At 46.8% G+C, this 6,913-nt stretch overlaps 1 protein-coding gene across 1 annotated transcript in view; it reads left to right on the top strand.

The window, feature by feature from the left end:
- LOC129354284 (netrin receptor DCC-like) overlaps positions 1 to 6,913 on the top strand; it is a 147,921-nt gene that overhangs the window by 74,491 nt on the left and 66,517 nt on the right.

The raw sequence follows: 6,913 nt of genomic DNA, 5'->3' as shown, positions 1-6,913 counted from the left end.
GTTCCACTGGTTTTGCTGGTTTTGCTGGTTTTTGACTGCAGATGAACTGGGGTCAAAATGGTTCAGAGGAAGACAGAACGGAAAACTATCATGTATGGAAGAAGAAAGGAGAGAATAAACTGAGAAAAGAGAAATGAACAGATGAAAAGGAAAATAAAACGAAGGAGGAAAAAAGGAGAAACGGATGAAAAGAAAAGTTGAAAGAAGAGAAAAAAACAGGTGAAAAGATGTTGAGGAAGAATTTAGTGAAAGACGGAGGATAAGAGACAGGAGAGGAGGAGGAGGAAGATACGGATGGATGGAGACGGAGGAAGAGAAGAGGAAGAGATGGGAGGGTCAAGCGAAGGGCAGAGAGAGAGAGGAGGAAGAGTGTCAGCCATGACAGATTTGTATTCCACAGCGAGCGTCTGACCTTAGCAAACTCATCACACACACGGAGAGGGAGAGAGAGGCACACACACACATAGAGACACACACACACATAGAGACACACACACACACACACACACACACACATAGAGACACACACACACACATAGAGACACACACACACACAGAGACACACACATAGAGACACACACACACACACAGAGACACACACATAGAGACACACACACACACACAGAGACACACACATAGAGACACACACACACATAGAGACACACACACATAGACACACACTCACAGTGATGTTTTCACTGGTCTCCCCTTTATCCTGCGGTCTGTCGCCGTACCGATAAAGGGGGCGTTACCATGGCGATGACGGCCCTCCCTCCCCCATCAGCAGAAACATGAAGAAGATTATCATCCATTCACCTGTTCATCCATCCATCCATCCATCCATCCATCCATCCATCCATCCATCCATCCATCCATCCATCCATCCATCCATCCATCCATCCATCCATCCATCCATCCATCCATCCATCCATCCATCCATCGATTCCAGCCCTCTAATTAAAAGGTTCCCAGTCCGTCTCCCTGTGGGACTCCATATTTAATCCAGTCTCGTATGGAGTTCCATCTGTGTCATAAATAGCTTCTTTCTGTCCAGTAAAACTCAGGTTAACGTTGCAAATCTTCACGTATTCCACAGAAATAATTGATTTCTGAATCTACTGTTTGGATTCATCCACATCTCTGCACTGTAAAAACTCCTGAACTTATCTAATTTCCTCCGTCCCTCTGAGTTTCCTGGTCATTTCCATTTTCGTTCTTCTGTCACAGCTTGTGTTTTTTCCCGCTCCTTTGTAACCGACTGCTGCTGCTCTGACGGCGAGAAAAAAACAAAACCTGCTGCAGAAACAAAACAAACCGAGACACGGCAGCGATCTGTCAGCCGAGTGTCATTTCAATCCACAGCGAGTGGCACGGCGACCCGGCGACGCGCCGGCGACAGATTTAATGGGATTCAGCCCCAAAACACATGTTTGATATGAAGAAGAGGCAGAAAAACAGTCATTAGGATTCAGATAATGTCATCAGATGACTCGGTCCGACAGCGATCTCTGCAACATTCTGGTCTCTCAGCGGCTCTCAAGGATTTCTGAAGGTGTTTCCAGGTTCAGTTGGACTTTAGCTGCTTTATTAAATCACTTTTTCTAGGACACGTCAACCAGAAGGAGTCGGTCCGTCTCAAACCAAAGGAGCCGGTGGACTCTGAATACCTAGCTAAAATAGCTAGCTGACTTGCTAGCCTCTGAACATAAAACACCTAGCTAAAATACTAACGAGCTAAAACAGCTAGCTGACTTGCTAGCCTCTGAACATAAAACACCTAGCTAAAATACTAGCGAGCTAAAAGAGCTAGCTGACTTGCTAGCCTCTGATCATAAAACACCTAGCTAAAATACTAGCGAGCTAAAAGAGCTAGCTGACTTGCTAGCCTCTGAACATAAAACACCTAGCTAAAATACTAGCGAGCTAAAAGAGCTAGCTGACTTGCTAGCCTCTGAACATAAAACACCTAGCTAAAATAGTAGCGAGCTAAAATAGCTAGCTGACTTGCTAGCCTCTGAACATAAAACACCTAGCTAAAATACTAGTGAGCTAAAATAGCTAGCTTGCCTTCTCCTGGATGGAAAATGGATAGCCAAAAACGACTAGCTTGCTGCTGGAATAAAATGTCTATCTAGCTAAGATTGTTCAAAGTGCACCCGTCTCTCCTGCAGCAAAGCAAAGCATAATGCTGCCACCACCGTGCTTCACATTGGAGAAGATTTGCATTTAGTTTCTGGTATCAAAATAAAATGATTAAAGCATCAAAGGAAACATTTTATTCTATGTTTGATGTTTTTTTCTCATCGTTCTGCTGAATCCGCCATCGTCTTTAAAATCTTCCTTTCTCCTCTCTGCACAAACCGTCTTCAGAAACAGAAGCAGAGATGTTTATCCTCCTCCTCTCTCCTCGACGTCGCCTTTTATCGAGCTCAGAAAATGGAAGGTCATCTGTATTATGACTGAGTGTGTGTGTGTGTGTGTGAGTGTGTGTGTGTGTGTGTGTGTGAGTGTGTGTGTGTGTGTGTGTGTGTGTGTGTGTGTGTGTGTGTGTGAGTGTGTGTGTGTGTGTGTGTGTGTGTGCTGCTATCGATCGGTTAGAGGTTTGTGCTTCGCCACCTACACCCACAACGTGTCGCCACGCTGTGTGTGTGTTCGCATCGGCGTGTGTGTGGGCATCGATCACTCGGTGCGCTGAAGCAGCCGCCACCATCGCTCAGGACAAAGAGGGTGAAGGAGGAAGGAGACGCCGCCGCATATTTTGGTTTGCTGACGGTCATTGAGCCGCTGCTGCTCAGTCTGAAGACTGGAAGCTTTTAAACGACGGATTTAAATGAAAACAAAGTCTCTTGTGCTCGTATTTTGGTGTTTTTATGCAAATGTTTCAGGTTTCCTGCTGTTTAGTGCAGATAAATCACAGGCTGCTTTAGAAAGGAAGGAGTGACTGGATATTTGTGATACATAAACTACAAACACATCGGGCCGCGCCTCATCGGGCCGGTGCCTCATCGGGCCGCGCCTCATCGGGCCGGTGCCTCATCGGGCCGAGCCTCATCGGGCCGGTGCCTCATCGGGCTGAGCCTCATCGGGCTGAGCCTCATCGGGCTGCGCCTCATCGGGCCGGTGCCTCATCGGGCTGAGCCTCATCGGGCTGAGCCTCATCGGGCTGCGCCTCATCGGGCCGGTGCCTCATCGGGCTGAGCCTCATTGGGCTGCGCCTCATCGGGCTGAGCCTCATTGGGCTGAGCCTCATCGGGCTGAGCCTCATCGGGCTGCACCTCATTGGGCTGTGCCTCATCGGGCTGAGCCTCATTGGGCTGAGCCTCATCGGGCTGCGCCTCATCGGGCTGAGCCTCATCGGGCTGCGCCTCATCGGGCTGAGCCTCATCGGGCTGAGCCTCATCGGGCTGAGCCTCATCGGGCTGAGCCTCATCGGGCTGAGCCTCATTGGGCTGAGCCTCATCGGGCTGCGCCTCATCGGGCTGCGCCTCATCGGGCTGAGCCTCATCGGGCTGAGCCTCATCGGGCTGCGCCTCATCGGGCTGAGCCTCATAGAGCCGCGCTGCATCGCTGGGTTCCCCTCGGATTCGATCATTTCATCCAGTCTGGTCGTGAAGCTGCTTGATATTCGCTCTGTAACACAAAAATCCGTCATAAAAATGCAGCAGGAGCAAAAGCAGAACCTTCCCCTTGTTTTCCTCCAGAGCAGCTGATGATCTCATGGGGTCAAAGGTTGCAGCTTTCACAGTAATAACATCAGAGAACGGCGCAGCGTGACAGAAAAACACCTGGAATTACTGGAAATTACACTGGAGGCTTTTCCACTCTCTGATTGTTCATGCAAGTCACACACACACACACACACACACACACACACACACACACACACACACACACACACACACACACACACACACACACACACACACACACTCAGCCTGTCAGTGCACACAGACTCGCTGTCATTAGCAGCTTTCATCAGGTTCCCTCTGACTCCACAGAGCCTCACAGCAGCGAGGCTCAACACGCGGCGCCCGGGCCTTCAGAGTCCCGTCTGTAGACATCAGTCATAACTGCGATTAGGAATTGATCGGATTGATTTAGTCAAAATAAGTTACTCTCTTAAGGTAATTTCTGTTATTGATTAATCTGATTAATCGTTTCAGCTCTACAAAATACACTGCAAAAATACAAAATGTTGCATTAATAGATAAAATGTCATGAAAAGTAACAATTTTTAGTTTTTGGATATTTTAGTATTTTTCCAAAGTTTGATTCATTTAAATAAGTTTTTCTGAGTTTATGTTTGTCTAACGCTTCAGGTCAGCAGGTGACATTTAAACACCAGAGGAATCAGATCCCTGTGTGTGTGTGTGTGTGTGTGTGTGTGTGTGTGTGTGTGTGTGTGTGTGTGTGTGTGTCTGTGTGTGTGTGTGTGTGTGTGTGTGTGTCTGTGTGTGTGTGTGTGTGTGTGTGTGTGTGTGTGTGTGTGTGTGTGTGTGTGTGTGAGGGCGTGTCTGTGTGTGTGTGTGTGTGTGAGGGCGTGTCTGTGTGTGTGTGTCTGTGTGTGTGTGTGTGTGTGTGTGTGTGTGTGTGTGTGTGTGTGTGTGTGTGTGTGAGGCCGGCCGGCGGTTTTACAGCAGCTGGCTGAAATGAGCCCTGAAATTGAGTTGAGGACGGCGGCGTATCGGCGTCACGCAGAATGAAGCTGCAGGATTTAAATCTGCTTCCTGCTCGTCACATCAGGGCCTTAGATATTTATCAGTGTAAATATTTATCAGTGTAAATATTTATCAGTGTTTCAGTTTTTAAGTGTTTCCAAATGTTTGGCAACGTCTGGAATGGAAACTCAAATGGAGGCTTCAGATTATTTTAGTCATTTCTGTCACTAACTTGTTTGTTTTGGTTGCATTTACCCAGAATGCCTTGCGCTGTCATCACTTCCTGCTTTTGCAAACCTCAGTCTGGGTTTAATGTGAACGCCAAGCGAACCGAAGACGCTCCAAACGCAGGAAGTGGACTACAGTGCAGAGCATTGTGGGTAAACCAAAGCAAACAGGTTAGCTTAGCGCTAGCAGGAGAATCAGATCTGACTGCACTGAGTTTCTGCTTGCTCCATTCGACTCGGTTCGACTCGGTTCGACTCGGTTCGACTCGGTTCGACTCGCTGAGAAGAACCACAGCAGAAATGACCCGGATGCATATTCTGTACCGAGGAAACGTGGATCAGCTGCTGAGGATGGTTTTGTTTGTGTTCAGGCTTCAGGCTCATGTCTGCTGTAACATGTGGGTCTCTCTGTTCCGGCCGTGTTCAGCACCAGAACCAGAACTCCGTGTTCCTCCGGAGCAGCGCTGCAGAATCAATCTAAATGCAGAGCAGCTTTCGGCTGCGGTGTAATTTTCACCACTTATTCAGATTGTTTTCTGGCTCTCCCTCCTTGCTGTCCGACTCCATTATTTATCCGCGCCGTCTGTTTCCAGAGACTGACGCCTTCCCGCTCAGTCGGCTGCAGTTCGCCGTGTTTTTCTGCAGCCGGGTCACCGATCAGGAACAAATCCGCCCTTCACACCCTGAAATCTCATCTGCAGCAGCGGAGAGGGGGCGTGCTGCCGCTGCCTCTCCTCCTTCCTCTCGCTCTTTAGCAGCAAAAACAAATTGTGAAATGTCGGTGTGAATTCGCAGAAGCTTTTATTGACATGTTCTCAGACGGACAAAAGCGTTTAAAGTCTCTGCAGACTGTCTTGACCTCTGACCGCGGGGATAAATTGGATTTTTCTCGGCTTCTCCTGGCGGGAGCAGGACACTGGATGGAGTCACTTTGGTTTAAAGATGTTTTCTCAGATTTCTGTTTCCATCCACTCTGTCTGGAAATGTCGCACATTTAAATCTCCTTAAAGTGCATGGAGATGTGGGGGCGCTCAGCTCGATTTTCCTCTAATTTTTGCACGTCGTGCCCTCCATATAAAGATGGGTTGCTCTTTTAAAGTGCATTCAATAATGCGTTAGGCTATCTGGACGTAGCATTTGGAAGCAGCTTCGCTCCTGAATGCTGAGCATCTCCGGCGGTCGATAGCAGAATCATTACAGGCCTTTCTGAAACCGTCACAAAATGTTTCCTCTCCTGATTTACACTCAGAGACACGACTGCAAATGGATGGACGGCATTTTTAAAGCGGCAGGGTTATGAGTGCTGAAGAAATTCCCATAATTTCTGAAAGCAGCTGCAGCAGCTTGAAGGCCTCATCTCTTCCCTGCCAACATGTTTTTCTGGATCATTTTCTCTAAAATGTTAAAGACAAAACGCAGCTTTGGAAGCTAAAGTAGCTAGCAGCAAAGCTAGCTGACTCGCTATTGGTTGGTGTTTGCAAAGCAGCCAATCCTGGAGCAGCATTCACTTTCTTTGGTGCTGATTGGCTGGAAGGAGACAAGGTAGCTGTTAGCTTCTGTGTTAGCATTAAAACATTTCCACAGTTTAATTTGGATCTATTCGCTGCTTGAAGTGTTAAATTAGTGTTTCTTTGTGTTTTGTGGATTTTAGCCGTTAGCAGGCTAGCATTAATTTAAAGTTTATAAAACGTTTTTAAGGCTTCAGATTTTTAATAATCTCAACAGTTGTATCAAATATTTGGACTTGCTAATCTCTACTGTCAGAGATTAGCAGATATTTAACACAGTTGATCATAATCTGCATTTCATGTTTTTTAATGTTTTATTTTTGGTTTTTGTTTCCATTTCTCTCATTTTCAACCATCTCAGCATCAGTAGAAACTGTTGAGCAACATGTTTCCACTCCAATCCAGACATTTAATCTGAAATCTGATGTGTATGAATTATGTTTCCTGTAAGTAATGAGAGAAGTGTGTAAAATGTTTGATTTGATTCAAGATGAGTCAGCTAACGTTAAACATTTTATCA

Source organism: Poeciliopsis prolifica, unplaced genomic scaffold (assembly GCF_027474105.1).
Source record: "Poeciliopsis prolifica strain line A6 unplaced genomic scaffold, Auburn_PproV2 SCAFFOLD107, whole genome shotgun sequence".
NCBI classification, from domain to species: Eukaryota; Metazoa; Chordata; class Actinopteri; order Cyprinodontiformes; family Poeciliidae; genus Poeciliopsis; species Poeciliopsis prolifica.
The sequence above is the reverse complement of the archived record's forward strand: the minus strand, read 5'-3'. Positions and strand labels throughout refer to the sequence as shown.